Raw genomic sequence first — 18,100 nt, forward strand, 5'->3', positions numbered from 1 at the left:
AATTCGTTTCACTGTATTTGAATCGACTTAGGGGGCACGTACGATCCCATTTAAGTATGTCGTAATACCCGATTAAGTAGAGATTGCTCTCGTACGTACGAGCGTCCGCAATTCGATTACACTTTTTTTTCTCTGCGGCTGCCGACGAATTAACGCTTCTCTCTTTCTCTCTGCTGGCGGAAAGATGCATCGCGGCCACGGTGGTTGGTCTTCGCGAGCGTTTTGACCGTGCAGCGTACCAGAAAATAATGTAATTCATGCGGCTTATTAAGTACTGCACGCCACTTACTTGCCGCTACGTGTCCATGTAAGCACACCCACCCAAATCTACTTGCCTACATATTCGAGCATGCCACGGGAGAAGGCATCTCGTCCCGTTTATTAAGCACGATACCGTTCTCAATTAACAATGTTTTCCGTCGGAGCTCTCCGAACGTGACCGCGACCAGCTGCATCTCGCAATTCATACTGTTCCAGGTAAAATCGCAGGCGAAGTCGAACTGGAGCGCGGGCGATAAATTAGATTCTTTTTGGTCGAGAGAATTAGCGGCGGGAGAATCGGTGAGAGGAGTTTCACCGATGAGAATCGTAAAACGGTATTGTAAAATCGGCGTCGCGTCGGAGCCGTTGCTCCGGCCTGTTATAGAATCCGACATCATAAAATGGTATTTGATTAGACGAAACGAGGAACAGTTTCTCGCTCGGCTGTGTGCCTCGTATAACTTATTAAAGGATTGAGTAACGTGTATTTTCTTGCGGTGAACACGCGCAATTGCCTGATGCTGCGGCGATTTATCGTGCCGCTCTAAAAACCGGCGCGGCGCGGCACGGAGAGCGCTCGCGCGAGCGTACGATCGACGTATCGCGCGAAACGCCTGTTGCGAAGTGTGATAAGTATCCTCAGGTGAGTGCACTGTTAACTATTTATTGCCATCCGCGACGGGAATTAGAAAAATACTCGACGCGGGAGACATAACTTGGCTCGAGACAATTCCTCCAAAGATGTGGGAAACGACGAATTATTATTAAGAGACACGATTCGCGTCGAAGGGAAATATAAATTCATTCAAAAGTGTGTGTAGTTCGACATTTATCTGATTAGCAAATCCTATTAAACCTTTTTCTCGGCGATACGTGAAGCTTCGACTGGCTTTTGTTGTCTGGAAATGGAACAGTTGCGCAAAGAGAAAGGCGCCGCGCCGCGCGATGCCTCGTTGAATAAAGGAAAAGAAACTCTGTTCTAATCTTTATACAGGTTCTGCCGGCCGCTTAACTGCTTTTAGAATGATTTCAAGTTGTGCGTCGTTCGCCGTTGCGAATTCAATTCTCCGGCTTTTCATCTCGATGAAGAATTTCTCTGTCACGTTCTATGTATGCACATGCATAAGTGTGTAATGTTTCCCTTCAGCGAGAAAGCACGCGGCTGGCTCTGGCTCGGTTCGGTTCGTTAAAACCGGCGATAAAACGTCTTACGAGGGGACGATTAAAAGCGTTAGACCACTCGATCGAGATGAGGAGAGGCCGGTTAACGAGTTGGCCGGGTTGAAAAGCCGATTTTAATCTCGCGGAACAACCGTTGATCGTGAAAGACACGCCTCGCAGGAGGCAACAATAAAGGAAGAACGTCCGAGAGAACACGCACGACGGAACAATCTGATGAAATTGCCATCAGAACGCGCGCCGGGCATTGAGACATCAACGGAGCACGCTCTCGCGCGCTACACAAAATAAAAAAAGAAATTCCTCGGGTAAATGGGAGCTGTCCGCCCCCTCCCCTCTCCCGTACTTTCTCCCTTTCGAGATTTCAATCACAGTGTTGCACAAGCGAGAGAACGCGAGGAATTGTAATTCACGATCCGTCACCGGTGCTCGAAATAGTCGCCGGCGATTTCGATCGCTAACGAGACCGAAAACAAACTCTCAAACGTCACGAAAAAACAGAATATAACCTTCGGACTCGAAGAGAGGCGGGAACAGGCCCATTTAGGTGAAGAAAAAACGAAACTCGGTGGAAATAGAACAAACAACATGCGACGGAGATAATGATAGAATACAGAAGTCGAAAACAACGGAGAACTAGAAAAAAAAATAAGGAGTCTCCGGAGGAAGAATGAGGGGATCGACGCGAAAGGCAGGAGAGCGAGACGCACAAAGAAGCAGAGGATAAAGGGCAAACGAGGAGAGATCGAAGGACAGGCGGGGAAAGAATAAACCGGGCACTAAACCGAGAGGGACAGAGAGAGGAGAAACGAAGGAGGAAAGCGATCGCGCGCGCCGGAGAAACAAACATGGCAGAAAGATGCAGGAAACAAAGGCCAAACGCGGCGAGTATTAAAAAGATGACCGGCAAGGCGAGGAGAGTCAACGGATGGAAAGAAGAAAATGTTAGTGGAGGGGTAGACAAGAGAGAACGGAGGCGAAAAGATCGGCCACAGAAGAGGAAGAGTGAGAGAGGAAGAGTGAGAGAGAGAGAGAGAGAGAGAGAGAGAGAGAGAGAGAGAGAGAGAGAGAGAGAGAGAGAGAGAGAGAGAGAGAGAGAGAGAGAAACACGCTCGCGGAGAGGAATAGAGAAAGGACAATCACGATTGTCCTTCTCTCGCGTGGAGAACGGCACTCTCAAGGTCGGCCAGTCCGGGTTTTCCAAATCGCGGGCGGACCAACATGACGAGCGACTTCCTAACTCTGTCTTTATCTCGCTGCCAGACAGTGGGACGATAGTGAACGTAGAGGCGGACGGATAGGCGACGTCAGAGGGTGGGACGTTGAAATGGCGGGGAGTCACGGCAACGTAACCGGTGGAGAAAAAACCGCGCGCTTGATGCACAGGGTGGTGAGTCAGAAAACTGCTGGCACACACCTGCGATCGCGATTTACGCGGCAGCTCTTGAAAATTGACACGTAACGATCCGCACACGAGCATAGACATGGGCACGGGCGAGAATGGAAACGGTCAGCGGATTAATGAGAACGTAAAATGTAAATCGCGAGGCCGCTATGAATTTTATTATTTATAGCGCACGCGCGAGCTGCCCGCGAGATAGCGGCGCGTTATCGCGGAATTGGATCTCGTCCTGCGAGGATCAATGAATCACGGCGTTCCACGCTTTCGACTCGACCTTTCTCGTACTTGAAATTTGTTCGAACCGTTCCGGATTCCAAATTGTAGCCGCCAGGATGTCACTTGTTGACGAGCTCCCATTTCTCGCGCTGATGTCGACAACGTGACGATGGAATCTGTAAGTACGGGAATATAGTGGTGATTTTAACAGTCGTATTTAATTACATTCGTTTGATTTTGCCGCGATCTTCACCGTTAGACATTTATTAGAGAGTCGGGATGATTTTTCTCGCGTCACTATTTCCGGGAAACGTTTATTTTAAAAAGATACTTCTCTGTCACCTCGAAATTCTCCATTAAGAGCAGCTATTTCCCGGTCTAGATTCGTCAATAAACTACTAATCGTAAACCGCAGACCCCGTTTAGACGAGACGCGACGCGACGCGACGCGAAAGCGCCTAATCGGTATCGGGAGCAACAATGACGATAACAATAACATCGACGGCGAACCGACGCGAATAGAAAAAGGCTGTAGACACGTACAGACACGGCAGACGCATTTTATAAATACCAGAACACCCATGGATCGTTCTTTTTTTTTCTCTGTAGGGTAAATCGACCGATCGTTTAGCAGCCGCGTTCGTCCGATCGGTATCGAGATCGTATCGAGATCGTTACACGCGGGGCTCTATGGGTTTTTTATGCCTGGTACGTGGGTGATCAACATTCTTCCGGGTAGCTAATTTAAAAGCGGAGCAAGGTTCAGCGTTATCGCGGAGAACGATTTCTGCTCTCTCGTATCCGGAAGCGGCGGGATCCAGATCAACGGTTAATCATACAAATTTTTTTATCTCCGTTTTCGGACGGCTCCCCCCACCGATCGATCGATCCCTCGAGGATCGAGCCACGGCGATCGAGATCGCTCGAACCGTGTCGAGCAAATAAAGAACCGATCTCGCAATCATTTTTTTATTTTTTTTTTCAAGAAACAAGTTCATATTCGACCGAGATCGTGGAAAAAACCGAGCACAGACAGACAGAGAGAGAGAGAGAGAGAGAGAGAGAGAGAGAGAGAGAGAGAGAGCGAGAAAGAGAGGGACCATAAAAACTTGGATCTCACAATCAGATCGTATCGCCGCGCTGCGCCGCGCCGCGCCGGTGGCTCGTGGTTCTTAAACAATCGATACGACTCATTGCTTAGTCGAGACGTGGTTTTTCCCGATACAAATCTTCGCTCGCGCTGCGAAACGATTTTCTTATTAAGGATCGTTACGATCGGTATCTGTCGGACGTCTAACGCAACTGTGAAATCTGCCGCAACCAGCGAGGAATTATATGTATCTACTGCGATGGAAACAGCTCCGTTCCGTTTATGATATAATCGGTGTGTCCTGTTCCTGGTCGCGTTCGCGGAATCTGATTGCTACAGCGGGTTCAATATCCTCGTTTTTCGCCTGGACAAACTATTGAGTCGAGCGCACGTTCTTTTTTTGTTTTGCACGGGGAACTGTAATTGATTGGCGTCGTTCATTAGAAGCTTTAAACGCGTTCAATCCTAGACCGTTGATTGGAAACCATTGTTTCTTTAGTCACGGCTGTCGAAGATTCTAGGAAAAACGATTCGCACTCGCGTAGACGGCCACTTCCGTTTCGGCATGTCGTGATTTCTAAAATACTAATCTCTTTTGTCTAGAATCTCTTAGCGAGTTAAAATTGATAAAATCAGACTTCCCGTGCATCGAGGGGAAAAAAGAGAAAATTTTTCGCATAGCTCGATGGAAGATTGCGTTTCGATTCGCATCGACTGGAGCGCGAGTGGTGCGATCTGCTCCCTCGAAATTTCTGGCATTCCTCGTGGACCTCGGGGAACGAGGAGAGAAGGGAAGATGGAGAAAAAGAAAAAAAAGATGGGAATAACGAATACGATTCGATTGAGGGCCCGCATCGGTAGAATTGAATCGTTCGATTATGCGAAACGCGGGCTTTTCGCGCCTTTGTTGGGCCGGTGCATAGGGCGCATGCGCGCACCGAGAACGACGCGGCGCGCGGTGCCATGGTGCATCGTCGTAATATATGCACCGTGATCGCGGCGCGGCGTGCACACGTGAAATGCGCGGGACCCCACTCGCAACAATGGCGATGCGTGGGCGGCAAAGTGTTATTAATAGCGAACACTGCCAATATCTCGGCTACAAGCGATGCGGCGCAACGGCGCGCAATAATGAGGCAATTATTAACGAGACTCGATTATGCGGTCGGAGTAGCAAGCGCGGAACACCTAACCGCGTTTCTCGCCAGGGGAACGTTTAGAAACGATCCGAGCTAACTAACTGTTTCCCGTGCTCCACGCTACCTGGCGATTCGACTGCCATTACTCCAGTTTCACTGTTCATACTTGTTTTTTAACAATATTGCGTTCTTCTACTTGCGCCTCGTGGACGTAAATCAGTCAAAAATCGAGATTAATAATTCTTCAACCTTTTGCACACTACAAAACATTACTATAATCTTATTAATAGACAGCGGATTGCAACGATCTGGAGTGAAATAGAAATTCATCTTCGTTCTTAATATGTTCGATAGGTTGAAAATAATATAATATATATAACAGTATTATTATTAAATTCTTCATAGTACACACCTATTCATTTTTGTCATAAATACATAAAATAAATAAAATTTGTCATAAATACGTTTAAAATTTCTTAGGAAACAACATTTTTATTCGAACATGTTTACGAGCTTTTAGCGAAACCGGTAGAGAAAACACGAAACGGAAAAAAAGGAACGATCGTCGCCATCCCGCGAAAAGAATGAAGTTTTCGAAATGGTCGCTTTGAAGTTCCAGGCGGCATCCTGTTGTTTGACAAAACACATAATTCCGGTGGCGCGCGGCGACGCGACGCGACGGTTCGTTTACTTAATTTCTAATACTGTTGGCAGAATGCACGGAACGCGCGCCGCGCCGCCGAAGCTACGTTTCGAATATAAATCATCGGGGTTTAAGAGCAGAAAATATTCCATATAAACTTCCACGCAAGCTTATGAATTTTAAACGCGCGGAAAAAAGTGCTCGCCCACGCTTCGAACTGCCGAAGAGGAAGAAGCAGGAGAAGAGGAAGAAGAAGAAAAAGAAGCGAACAAGATCGTATCTTTGAGAAAACGAACACAGGATCGCGTCACGCGTACACGAATCAAGTAATAATAACGCGGAGACCTTGTCGAACTGCACGTTTTCCTTGTTCCGCAAAACGCTCGGCTTCGCGAGCTGAACATCTCTATCCCCTCGTTAAAGTCTCCGCAAATTACGCACGACCACGTGAATCACCTTCGCTGCTGAAACCGCTGTAGTCGTGATTCTCGTTGCTTCCTATCCGAGAGCACTGAAATCAAAATAAAATCGACGCACTTGCCGTGAAAATAAACTCTATTGGGAATATTGAAACTATTAGGTTGGAGGGAAAGTTCTGCGGTATTTCAAATAAACATAATTTTGCTTGTAAATGGAAAACACATGTTGCTAGTGAGTGATTGGGATACCTGTGGAATTGACAGGTTACCTGAAAGATGGTGGAAAGATGATATGTCATTGAATAATATTAAACATATATTTTTATAAATCGATTCAAATGTTTTCTTTCAAATACGACAGAACCTCTGAAAATTCGTAAGAAGGAGATTTTCGAAACATCTAAATACGTTTAAACGATGTGTGAGGAGAGCGGGCCGTCATCAGCGGCAATTTTGCCGATGATTAAAATTTGTTGGACAGCGTAATTAAAGGGGTTTTAATTGGCGTATGCCACAAAAAATCGAGCAATCCCGAGGCGAGGCGAGGCGAGGCAAGGCGAGGCAAGGGACTCGTTATGGTTTCCCTCGGTGAAAAATGCCGGAGGATCGTTTGCGATCTCAAGTTCAGCCGGAGAGCGGGTCCAGGTGTTCGTACCGGCAACAGGTCGAATTTATAACGTCCACGGGGTTATGCGGAGGAAACGTTGCGCTCTCCTAGGACAAGGGGCCCGCGATGCTGCTCCGGGCCTTATAAAACGCTTAATAACGCGGCCTTAGGGCCTGCTCACGGCGGACAAAGGCCGACCTGCCGTAACTTCTTCACGGTGATGCACCGACGGCATTACCGAGCCACGTTATGCCCCCATTATGCGGTATTATGTTACTATTTACGCTATCGCGGCTCCCTATTTATTTGTCTCGCCTCGCTCTCCACGTTTGCTCCTTTCGTCTTCCTCTCGATCCCCTATTCTTCTTTTTTCGCTTTTTTTAGGGGCGGGGGGGGGGGTCCGTTCGGGGCCCAGGAACCGGTCAGAGAGGCCACTGTCCCTTCGTAACGGTATCAAATCCGTGAAACGAAAGGGACCGTGGCCCTTGGCGCATTAAAATCGCTTAGAAACCCTTGCTTCGCTTCCTCCTACTTCCTCCGAATTCGACACTTCCAGCTCGGCCCCTCTAACTCAACAGCGACCATAAACGTCCGTCGGTGCCGACGCGACGGAACGAGCTGCGAGCCGAATATGGTATAATTGCTGGAAGATTTATTTGATCGATTGTTAAAAACGAAACTTAGCGTTGTTAATGTCCGAGTATTTTTACAATGATATTGTTTGGAATTCACGCGACCGAACACGTTTCCAGCCGGACAAATGGGTTTTCTAAATAGGGTTAACACGATTTTAATTAATCCCGTGTGTTGCGAGGAACGGAAGGTCGTGGTGATTAGGCTCCGTGTGTACACGGGTCAGACATCGGCCAGAAAGAATACGTCCGAGCCGTCGAGTCCGACGAAAGACAAGCGTGAGAATAAGGAACTTCGATGGACTCCGTTTATGTTCGCTCATTAATGTCCGCCAAGGCGTCATTTAGCTGCGGCTGCCTATCGTTCCAGGTGTGGGTGCCGTTCTTCCTCTTATCTCGCATCTGTAACTCGTAATGTGTGCTTTTCGTTTTGCAACATCACGCGCCGGTGCAGCATCATTGCTGGGTGCGTTCGCGTTACGTCTCCGTCCCGTCGTCGAGATTACGCGCGATTTTAGAGCTGACTGACAAGAGTTATTCGTCCCTGGTCGAACAAATAATCGTTGTCAGGAAAAATTCTGTCCCCGAGGATATTCGAAAGAGAGAAAATTTTGCAAGAATTTCGCAATCGCTGCGGAACAGTGGAGAACTTTCCCATTTGTTTCGCGGGAGTTTGAATAGGCGAATTAATACGGCTTCGATAACAAACCCTGATCGGCCATTATTCGCCCCTCTACCAGCGAGATTGCATTCCTTATCGAGCAAGGAAAGGCGAGAGAGAGAGAGAGAATGAGGAGACCCGTTCCCGCGCCCGTGTTTAGTCAACGTTATTGCCATTCGGAATCTTTCGATATTTTAGCACGCCGGGTTTCCATATAGCAACGCCGATGCTCCGGCGCGGCTTACTCGCGGCACTCTACGCGCATAAGTTATGCACATTATCGTTATGCGCCAGTTCGAGCATAATTTCTGCTCCGAAGTGGTTCGTACACACGCGCCAACGCGCGCGATGCAGCTTACATAGAAACTCTGATTTCAATTTCTTTTCCTCGCCTGTTGCTCTCTCTCTGTCTCTCTCTCCTCTCCCCTCTTCAACCTCTTTTCATGGGCCGTCCTCATGAAACGCGTTCCTTCACGGCCGTTTTTCTCCTTTTGCTTGTCCCACCTTGGCTGTATCATTCTACTTCGTACTACTCAAATTATTTCGCAACGCGTTTCTGCAACAGCACGCGGAATAAAATATAATTGAACACTTGCGCGCGTATTTACCTTGCGCTCTCGAGAGGCTGTCAAGTTTCGTTGGTAAATATATTTACCGATTCGATTACACGTTCGCGCCGAGCTGATCGAAAGCAGAACGATTTTCAACTAGTTCAGATCATTCGGAAAAGACACAAGTTGAACCCAAACAATTTTGATCTTGCATCAAACTCCGCAGGCTGTCAGAGTTGTGCTAATCTAAAACTACGTTGTCAGCGATTCACGTAATTTGATTGCATCGTGTTTCATATACATATTGTACGCTACCGCTCATGAGTGTTTAGGCACTCCTGTTTCATGATAACTTTTATAATATTGGACCATGCTATTTGAACTTTTTTGGGAAGCTAGACAAATTAGTTTATCAAGTACAGGGTATGAAAACAGGTTTCTGCGATTTTGGTTCTCCTTTGACGAATGAAGAGACATAAACATATTGATTGCTGTTTCAAGTGTAAACAACTCAAACTTGTTACTTCGCGCTCCAGAATTAATGTTCTTTCATCAAACAGGCAGATTTATTCATGTTCTTAGAACTCGATTTTACGATCACAGAAAGATTTATTTATGACTCGTAGAGGCTTATGAAAATATTTCCTTGGATAATGATCGTGTTCGAATGTTCGAGAGGCGACATGGAAAAATTGTTGACAATTCAGCGGAGAGTATGCTCGGTTCCGCGGTGTTTTAATATCGTATTACTTGAACGAAACCGTGCACGCGTACCGTTAGTCTTCGTCCCGATACGAGTTATTCAAATATGTGCCAGATTTGCAGCCGAGAGATATGCATCCTGGGCACGATGCGCATGCTCTTCCCATGTTCTTGTTTCTCGTGGCGATTTTCATTGGCAACGGAATCGAGCTGGAAAATTGCAAACGATTCCATTGAATTTTATTAGCTACTTCGATTGTTCATTTCGTAGAATTGCACGTTGACTTGACGGCGCGGCGCGGCGTTCGTAAATTCGTTGATCGATAGCCGAGCGTCGGATTATAAGGTCGTCGAGGTCCGCACGCCACAGATCGCATTCGATCGATAATAGAGACGTATCGAAAGCTTGGATCGTAATTGAGTTTGCACGGTATCCTTGGGGCAATTGAAAATAATCGAGGCAACGTCTATGCAATTATCAAAAGACGGAGAATCCTCGTCCTTGTCCATAAGGAAGAGGAAGAGGCCGGCTTACTAGGAATGCAAAACAATGTAGCATAATTTTCTCGACAACAAACTATTTTAATAATTGCTGCATAAAACATGCGTAGACGGGGAGATAGAAATCAGAGGAAGCCGAACAATCCGACGAGAATATATCGGAGACTCGTTTGCAGTCGTTATCGCTAGAATTAATAATATCATAAATTAATGACCGACTTCGCAAGGACTTTGCGATATACGCGCGTACGATCACGTAAAAAAAAACTATATTCTAACCAACCGGTGGGCACGTTGACCTTTTTCTTTCGCCTGTACGTTAACGGTGTCTAAATTCCATCGAAGCGAATTTCACTGCGAAAAGAAACGCCTAACGCCTCCTCTCCTCGGACAAATCCAGAAACGGTAGGTGGGACAGACGCCGGAGAAGATGATCTTACAATTAGATGGTACGCAACTGTCGCGAATGGTACGCGTGTTCCGTGGCAGCCGTGGTCTTTTACGTTCACGTTCACGTTCACGTTCAGTTCAGGTACACGACCGTCGCGTCGCGTCGGTGTGCTCGCGTCACTCAAATCTCAAAGTGAACGCATTGTTTCGTAGTTCCGAACTTGGAATCGCGTCAACAATACTCTACTGCTCTGTCTTCTTTGAGCAATCGTTCCCATAGTTCCAAAGTGCGTGCGCCAGACAGTGTCGATACTATATACTCCGTGACAGTGGAATCATTTTCTGTGCGATGGAGATTCTCGAGGAAAACGCCTAAACTACTTTTAAGCCAAGTATTTGTAATTCGATTCCTATAAATTTGCGGTGGTACTGAGACCGTTTTCTGTATCGGATGAAACAATTAAGCCCGCGCGTTGGATTTCAACGATTTATTCCCGCCGCGCTCGCCGATAATCGAATTCACTCGCGTAATTTATGCTCGCGGTTACGTGATTCCAGAAAAACAACTTTGTAATCGATGTTCTCCCGTTGTTTGTCACTTCGTTCCTCCCGCAATCGAGATTCCAATCGACCTTTTCCGAGCATCGTTCGGCTCCTCGATTATCTGATTTACGCCTTTCGTTATTAATATCATCCGACCGTCGCGTCGCGTCGAATCGCCGCGCATGTGTGATTCTTGGTAAAAAGAAAAACAGATTACGGTGCTGTCGATCGCGCAGCTCGTTTCTTAAACGATTCGCCGAAAGAAATTGCAACCGTGTGGCGACAAGCTACGAAACGGCCTGGCTAATTGCGATTAATCGATTTCATCCGGCAATTAAATTCGCCGCGTGTCCGTCGCGCGCGATACTATACACTATACACTAATACGCTAATACACTATACACTATACGAAAACTTCGTTTTCGGCTCAGTTGACGCAGAAAATTCTTCTTTCGCATACGGCATACAGATCAACGATAATTCCATTCGATTCGACGGACTCGATTTCAGCTCCGTCTCGCACTAACTTCGAATCGCATTCCCAATTCTACTTTCCTACTTTCCTAGCTATCGATTGAATACTGTGATCCAGTAAATTCAGAAACATGAAGATCGATAGGTGAGCATTGGATGGATCAATTTTGAATTTCTTATGGATCGTGATTCCGCGATTCATTCAGTTCTACTTGTTCTGCGAACGATAATCGTTCGAATGTCTGCTTCGGCTAATTCCTCGCGAGCCACGATTAATCACTGTCCGGCGATAGATCGTTAAACAAATTCGCAGCACACGCGGCACGCGGGTAATTACATAATAACGTTGGTCGCATGATTACGGTGTCGACGAAAGGGAATCGATGGATCGCGCGTTGCATTATGTATCATGCAATTTAGCCGGATCGTCACCGTTCCGCGAAGTCATTCGAGGAATCCGAAACGGAATCGCGTCGCGTCGCGTCGGCGTAAAATCATCTTACCGTTACATCGCGACTCTTGCTCGAGCATAATCGATTCAAGGATAGAACAACGGGGAAATGAGAAAAATATGGATCGCCGACGGTCGATCGGTCGTCCGGTCGTCGGAGGATCGACGTGTCGACATCGACAGAAATTCGTCTGACAGCGAGAGAGACGGTGCTCGCGGGCCCGGCCGCGGCCGGCCGCCGCGTCGTTCGACATCACGGATGGTAATTATCTCGGCGAGAAGTATGCTGATCGGCGCAGAATGCCGTGACAGGTAACGGTACAGTCTTGTGACATTCGAGTTTGTTAATACTATGTCGTGTATTTCGTTCATTCATGGAAGTGTATCGAACGGGATTCCTGAATAAGAAATTGCCTGCGGTCTATCATTTCAGCGCATCGTGGCACATCTTTAATTCAAAACCGTCGTGCCAAAAATCCCGCCGATTAAGAACACGTTAACGCCCGACCTTTCGAATCGTTTCTCGTTGGAGACCGATGCTAAATAAATTATTAGAAACCGCAACACCTTGGCAGATCGCCGAAAATAGATCTAATTCCTTCTGGATTTGCAGGAAATCGGGTTTCCGGAGTAATACGACGATTCCGAACGCACTCAACGAACCATGATTTATGGACAGTCTGTTGATAGCTGCCATAGGTTCGTCGTGTTTAGCATAACCGGAATTAATTACTCGGAACACCGTCGGACGTCAGACGCGTCCATTAATCGGCCGGAGAATAAACAGAATTCTGCAGGACTTTTCGAACGTTTATTTACGGTGGGAAACATTGTTGGAAGTAATGCTTGTATTTCATTATACGGTAGCGTAAATGTTCCGAAGAGGATTAAAAAGTGATGGGATTCGCACGTGTGTGCGTTTCGAGAGGAATCGAAGTTGCCCCGGGCCGGCCGGCCGGCCGGCTTAACGGTGCGAAGATTAAATTATGCAAGTAATTTTCGTTTATTGCTTATTTATACCCAAGCTCGCTGGCCGAAGGCCCTCGATCCAGTAGCCTTTCTTTCGCTTGTTGCTGCCCAAGGTTGCTAAGTAACGAGATGGGAGCTTAGTTGTTTATAACTTCACTTTGCCGACCGGACGAGGCGTTAATGGCACGAATTCGCGCGAACTGTGTTTCTGTACTAACCGTAATCTTTTACGAGCACCTTTTCTTTTTAGTTGCAAGCGGCGGCCATTAGCGTATTATTGGAAACCAGTTGCGAACACTGTCTTCTTCGATTGCCCGACAGTGATCGAGGAGATTCAACCCGAAAACGGAGCGTTTTATTCAACGCGATTCAACTATTTCCACTTTTAAAATGCTTGAATTATAATTTACCCCGCTTGTTTCCCCGACTTCACAAAATGAAAAACCGGACAAAAATTATTAAATTATTGTAACTCCATTTTAAACGGTCTTTCAACTTTTCGCGTCCAGTGGTATCGAGCCTAATTACTCGGACAATGTGTTTTAAATGGAACTCGTGTTTCTGCGACTGTTCTCGTTGGCGGAAAAACGTGCACAACACAGAAATATAATAAATAGAAAAAAAAATATACAAATTTGTTTGCTCGATCATCACGAAGCAACGGGAGGTTCAAGGCGACGATCGATGTCAAATGAATCACGGCTGATTGCGGATTCGGTTGCAAACAACTGCAATACCACAAGCGGAGCGACAAAATACACAATCGCGAATACATGTGCGATACCGGCGACGAAATAATCCGCCGGGCTTATATAAACAATTATATAACTAAATATAAAAATACACCGAGGGTTTTATCGGTGTCGAGATGAATATGTAACGAGAAATTAATGGCCGTCGATTCGACGATTAATCGGGGGCGACACGCTCGAACAAAGGCCGAGGAGAGAGAGAGAGAAAGAGAGAGAGAGAGAGAGAGAAAAAAAACAATGACTTTACGTTTATAATAGTAGGCCTTTATTCTATTATCGTGGGGCCGCGGCCGGAGCGAGAAGAAATTCGACGAGCATTGTCAGCCGCGGACAAAGCGGCGCGTTCGCGTGACGTCACCTCCCTTTCCAATTTGGTTACGTCACGACGGATTAAGGATCATCCGAGGTTTCGTCCTGTGAACCATAAAATCGCTGCCCTTGACCTTGCCTGTTGTTCCCTTTGACGGGTCGCTGAACTCGTCGCGAATCCAACTTCGCTGATCGACAGCCAGGAAAAATTGTCCATGGTCTGGGATAAATTCCGACAATGAGATGATAAAAAATGAAATGGACGTAGTTATTCGAAGAATGGCGACCATAGACGGGAAGGTCAGAGTTGCAAAAAAATAATCTGTGCCGCAGCGAAGGCCACCCAAATATCTCCTTTGTTTGTATCGGCATCAGGAACGTCCGCAGCATCTCGATTTGTAATCGGCGATCGCGTACAAAGTTCGTCCATTAAGCCTGTTCATTATGAAATCCTGACCAATGATAATAGATACCGTCGCTATCTCTCTCTGCTCGTATAATTATTATTTATTTCATCAACCAAGTTGCTCTTGTTTATTTTACTCACAGAGATAATACGCGAGCAGACGTATTTTCAAACCGAGACTTTCTAGCGGATTAATGAATCATCTTGGGGAACTGTGATTCATAAACAGAGGCGACTTATCGGGGACTTTCGCGAGTCGTACGCGGAGCCGAATCGCAGACATTGTGATAATTATGTAACGCGATAATGACGGCTCTCCGTTCGCCGCGTTGCGAAACGAATAGTCCCTTTTAATTTGAACCTCGACTTCGACGATCGTTCGGTTACGTCTGCCGTTTGCCGTTTGAACTATCTCGTTGGTTTTTTCTGCCGGGATTGCTAGGTCGATTATTCTCCTCGAGATTGAGACGTACGAAAGTTAGATAAATTAACGGGGACACTCGCGGATTTCCATTCAAGGCCGTCGCAATAAACTTCTTTCCTCGTTCGCTTTCGCTTTTTATCGCAGCTTTGTCCAATTAACCGGGCCGTTTCGCAAACTCCCAATAATAGGCGAGAGCAGGCGCAACGTTTCAATCGGTTCGCCTGTAACGACGATGAGGAATTGCATCGGTTTTCTTTTTTCCCGTTACCCGCTAATCGTTCGAAGCGGAGTTCTGAAAACAGACGGCCAATTAGTAGCCCCGTATATGCATTCCGTGTCCACGGTGAAAAAAGTTCACCACCGCTCGATTTATGGACGGCCGCGAACTATTAAAATGACATTTTAATGTTGCCTCTCGGCGAAGACGCGCTCGGCTCCTTTCCCTGAAAAATGCGTCCACTCGCTGGAACGAAATGTTGACTCGCTCGGGACGCATTCATTAGCGCCTGAATCACCCTAAGCTGCTACAAATCGAACTCCGAACGGACGCGGGAATTCCTCATTGGCGCTTAAACAAATTCGGGACGTTTCGGGCCATCTACAAAATCCCATTACGCACTCTTCTCGTCGAGTCACCGTTTTAATTGGTCGAGCACGGATTAAAGTAACCATTTAAGTTTCAACGCGTCAGCTACCAATTATTTCATAATTTCACAGATACAAATTTTCTGCCCGACTCGCAACACAACCTTCTTAATATTTAAATTCTTCCAATGTGTTCATTGTTTTAAACTACACCTACTCGTTTTTGTCATAAATGCATGGAATCCGCTTTCTGTTTGCGATACGTTGTTACAAAGATGACGACAGAGTGTTCCATTTGACTAGAACGTTCCAATTCTTTCCGAGGAGGCACATCGATTTCAGAAACAATAATTCCATTTTTTCCCACGTCGCATTCGAGAAAGTATAGTCGTCTGTCCCAGTTTCCACGAGCGGCCGTTACGGCGCGGCGCGGCGCGGTGCGACGCGACGCGGCCATCGAAAAATGTGTCGATTCTTCGGAAATGATGAGGTCGATCCGCGTGTCGTGACTTCAGTGGAATTCCATGGTTAATGCACGAAAGGAGAGAATGCAGCTGCACCGTTGGTTGGTCGGCGCGGCGGCGTGACGTCAATGACTGGTCCTTAGGAAAGGCCAAGGAGACAGCAGGAAACCGAGGAAGTCGTAAAAACTTGTCGTGGGCTCGATTTCTGTTGTACAAGCCGGCCCTCGAGAGAAGAAAAAAACTCACATATACCCTACACGAACGTCCACCAATTAATCGAAAAATATCGCGTTGGGCCTCCGTTGCCGATCGCCTTGTCATCTACTTTATTTTTACTTTTTCCTCCGAACATTTCCACAGTGTTTTGGAGAGCGGGAGAGAACAATCAGTAATTGGACTGTTCGATCGTGATAATTATCTCATTGTCAGATAAGAGGATTCTTTTTGTCGTCGAAATGATTGAAACAGGTCCGCATCGATCGTCGACGTAGAACAGCGATCTAGTTGCGATCTAGCAATCTAGAAAATGTGGAGTTACTTGCCGTAACGCTTCCTTTACGGTTACAATGTCTTTATCCCGAAAATTTCTATTTTCCGTATGGCTACGTTTAATCAAATTTCATTTCACTTAAAAGGAAATGCGTGACACTCGTATTTGTTATATGTATATAGACTTGGTTAAAAATCTTCGCGACGAGTGCGACGAGTGCGACGAGTGCGACTCGTTAGAATACGGCAAAGGGGTTGACCGCGGTCACAGTGGTATGTTTGGGCAGGAAAAATGGGAATGAAATCGCGGGAGGGGGACAAGGGTCAAGGGCTCCTAGATTTCAGGATACTGGAAACAGCGTATCCGCGTGGATCTTGGGAGGGGGGGTCTAACACCCCGTTCTTTCCGAAGCTATTCAGGGAAGCCCGGCACGGAATTCCATCGTCCATAGATCCCATCAGCATAGATGGAAACATTCTCTTTCTCCGCGGGACCTTTCGCGTTAGGCTAGTAGAAGTCGAGGGAATAAGCGGTTCTCTTTTGTGCCTGTTTCCTTCCCCGTATATCTCTTCTCCTAGGGTTTTATCTCTCCTTGTTGGTTGGTCGTGCAGACATAGCCACGGTGTGTGCAAACCAGGTGGTAGTAGTGTTGGTTGTTGTTGTGGGAGGGGATACGAGTTGCATTGTGTCTCTAACGTGGGCATATCCAGCGAGGAGGCAGCGTAAGCGTGCAAATCCGCGGGCCCCGTGGACGAGAGGCACGGGTACCGGGCAACGGGTACGGGTATGGGTATAATCGTTTATTTCGCGTCGACCTTTGCGGGGCACTACGTCAAAATGTCAGACGCGACCCCGCCTGAGAGCGTAGGGAAGATGCACTGGGAACGTTGTAATGGGCTTACAAAGCGTAACAAACTGATGCGAGGTCAAACACACGACGGGCAATAAACACACGGAAAGATAAATGGGCCCTTAAGGTGCACCGAGAGCTCGCGAGCACCACCACCACCACCATCACCGCCCGTGGAACCCCTTTCCCCTTTCGTCTTTCTTTCGTCTTTCTTTCGTCTCGAGTCGTTCGTCCGTAGACTCGCTGGGGAAAGTGTTTCTCGTTGCATCCCCCGCCTTCTTTTTCACCGGGTGGAAAGATAATAGCGAAGTCGTTAGCGATTATTTACAAGGAAATTCCGTAACGATATTTATTATCGGCGGGCTCCATCTCGCGAGCCCAACATTTTCGCGCCGGCCCCCTATCGCAACCCCTCTGACCCCAACCTCGATATACAGGGGTGAAGTTTTAATTACCGATCCCCGTCGCTCTCCCTACAGCTTTCTTTGATTTAACCGAGCCGGACTCTGGAATGCTCGGCGTTATGCGAATCGGAGGCCGTACAATAACCTGAAGACCCTTGCTCGAGAAACACGAGACCGCCGCAATTTCAGGCGAATTACAATGCCCGGAGAATCTTATCCTTGCCACTTTCTACCTGCAGGACTCTGCCGTTTTATTTCGTAATGAAATCGTATCGAAATCGGCCCCAACAGAGTTTTATGTCCTCTTTAAAAAATTCTTCAATCGACTCAGGTATTCCTTGTTGTGAAAGTAAAATAGTAATAACGCACCTGTTGCAAACGCATTCGCCGATTAGTTTCTCACCTCTTCTTATATTGTACATTGTCCCAATTCGTTCGCTCATGTTCGAGGATTTTCTTCGCCTGTCTGACAAAGAACGGCACTTTCTACTCGCAGACGACAGACCCGCGACGTCGCGTCGCGTCGCGTCGCGTCGCGCCGCGCCGCACTATGGTCTGGAAATCGGTCTGTAAATCGAAAATCTAT

At 47.0% G+C, this 18,100-nt stretch overlaps 1 protein-coding gene and 1 long non-coding RNA gene across 5 annotated transcripts in view; one reads left to right on the forward strand and one right to left on the reverse strand.

Moving 5' to 3' along the window:
• Ets98b (DNA-binding protein Ets98B) overlaps window positions 1–18,100 on the forward strand; it is a 65,438-nt gene that overhangs the window by 21,812 nt on the left and 25,526 nt on the right. The window contains exon 1 of one of the 4 annotated variants that reach the window (XM_076433950.1): window positions 3,227–10,785. The exons of 2 other annotated variants lie outside the window; for them this stretch is intronic. The gene's annotated coding sequence lies outside the window, so the exon portion shown is untranslated. One more of the 4 variants, XM_076433951.1, reaches the window with a different exon arrangement.
• LOC143213767 (uncharacterized) lies at window positions 3,081–13,416 on the reverse strand. The gene is made up of 3 exons (XR_013010028.1): window positions 13,049–13,416; window positions 6,276–6,441; window positions 3,081–3,234 (listed from the first exon to the last, which is right to left on the reverse strand). It is a non-coding gene; the product is annotated as an uncharacterized LOC143213767 (long non-coding RNA).

This window comes from Lasioglossum baleicum, chromosome 11 (genome assembly GCF_051020765.1).
Source record: "Lasioglossum baleicum chromosome 11, iyLasBale1, whole genome shotgun sequence".
In the NCBI taxonomy this organism is placed as follows: domain Eukaryota; kingdom Metazoa; phylum Arthropoda; class Insecta; order Hymenoptera; family Halictidae; genus Lasioglossum; species Lasioglossum baleicum.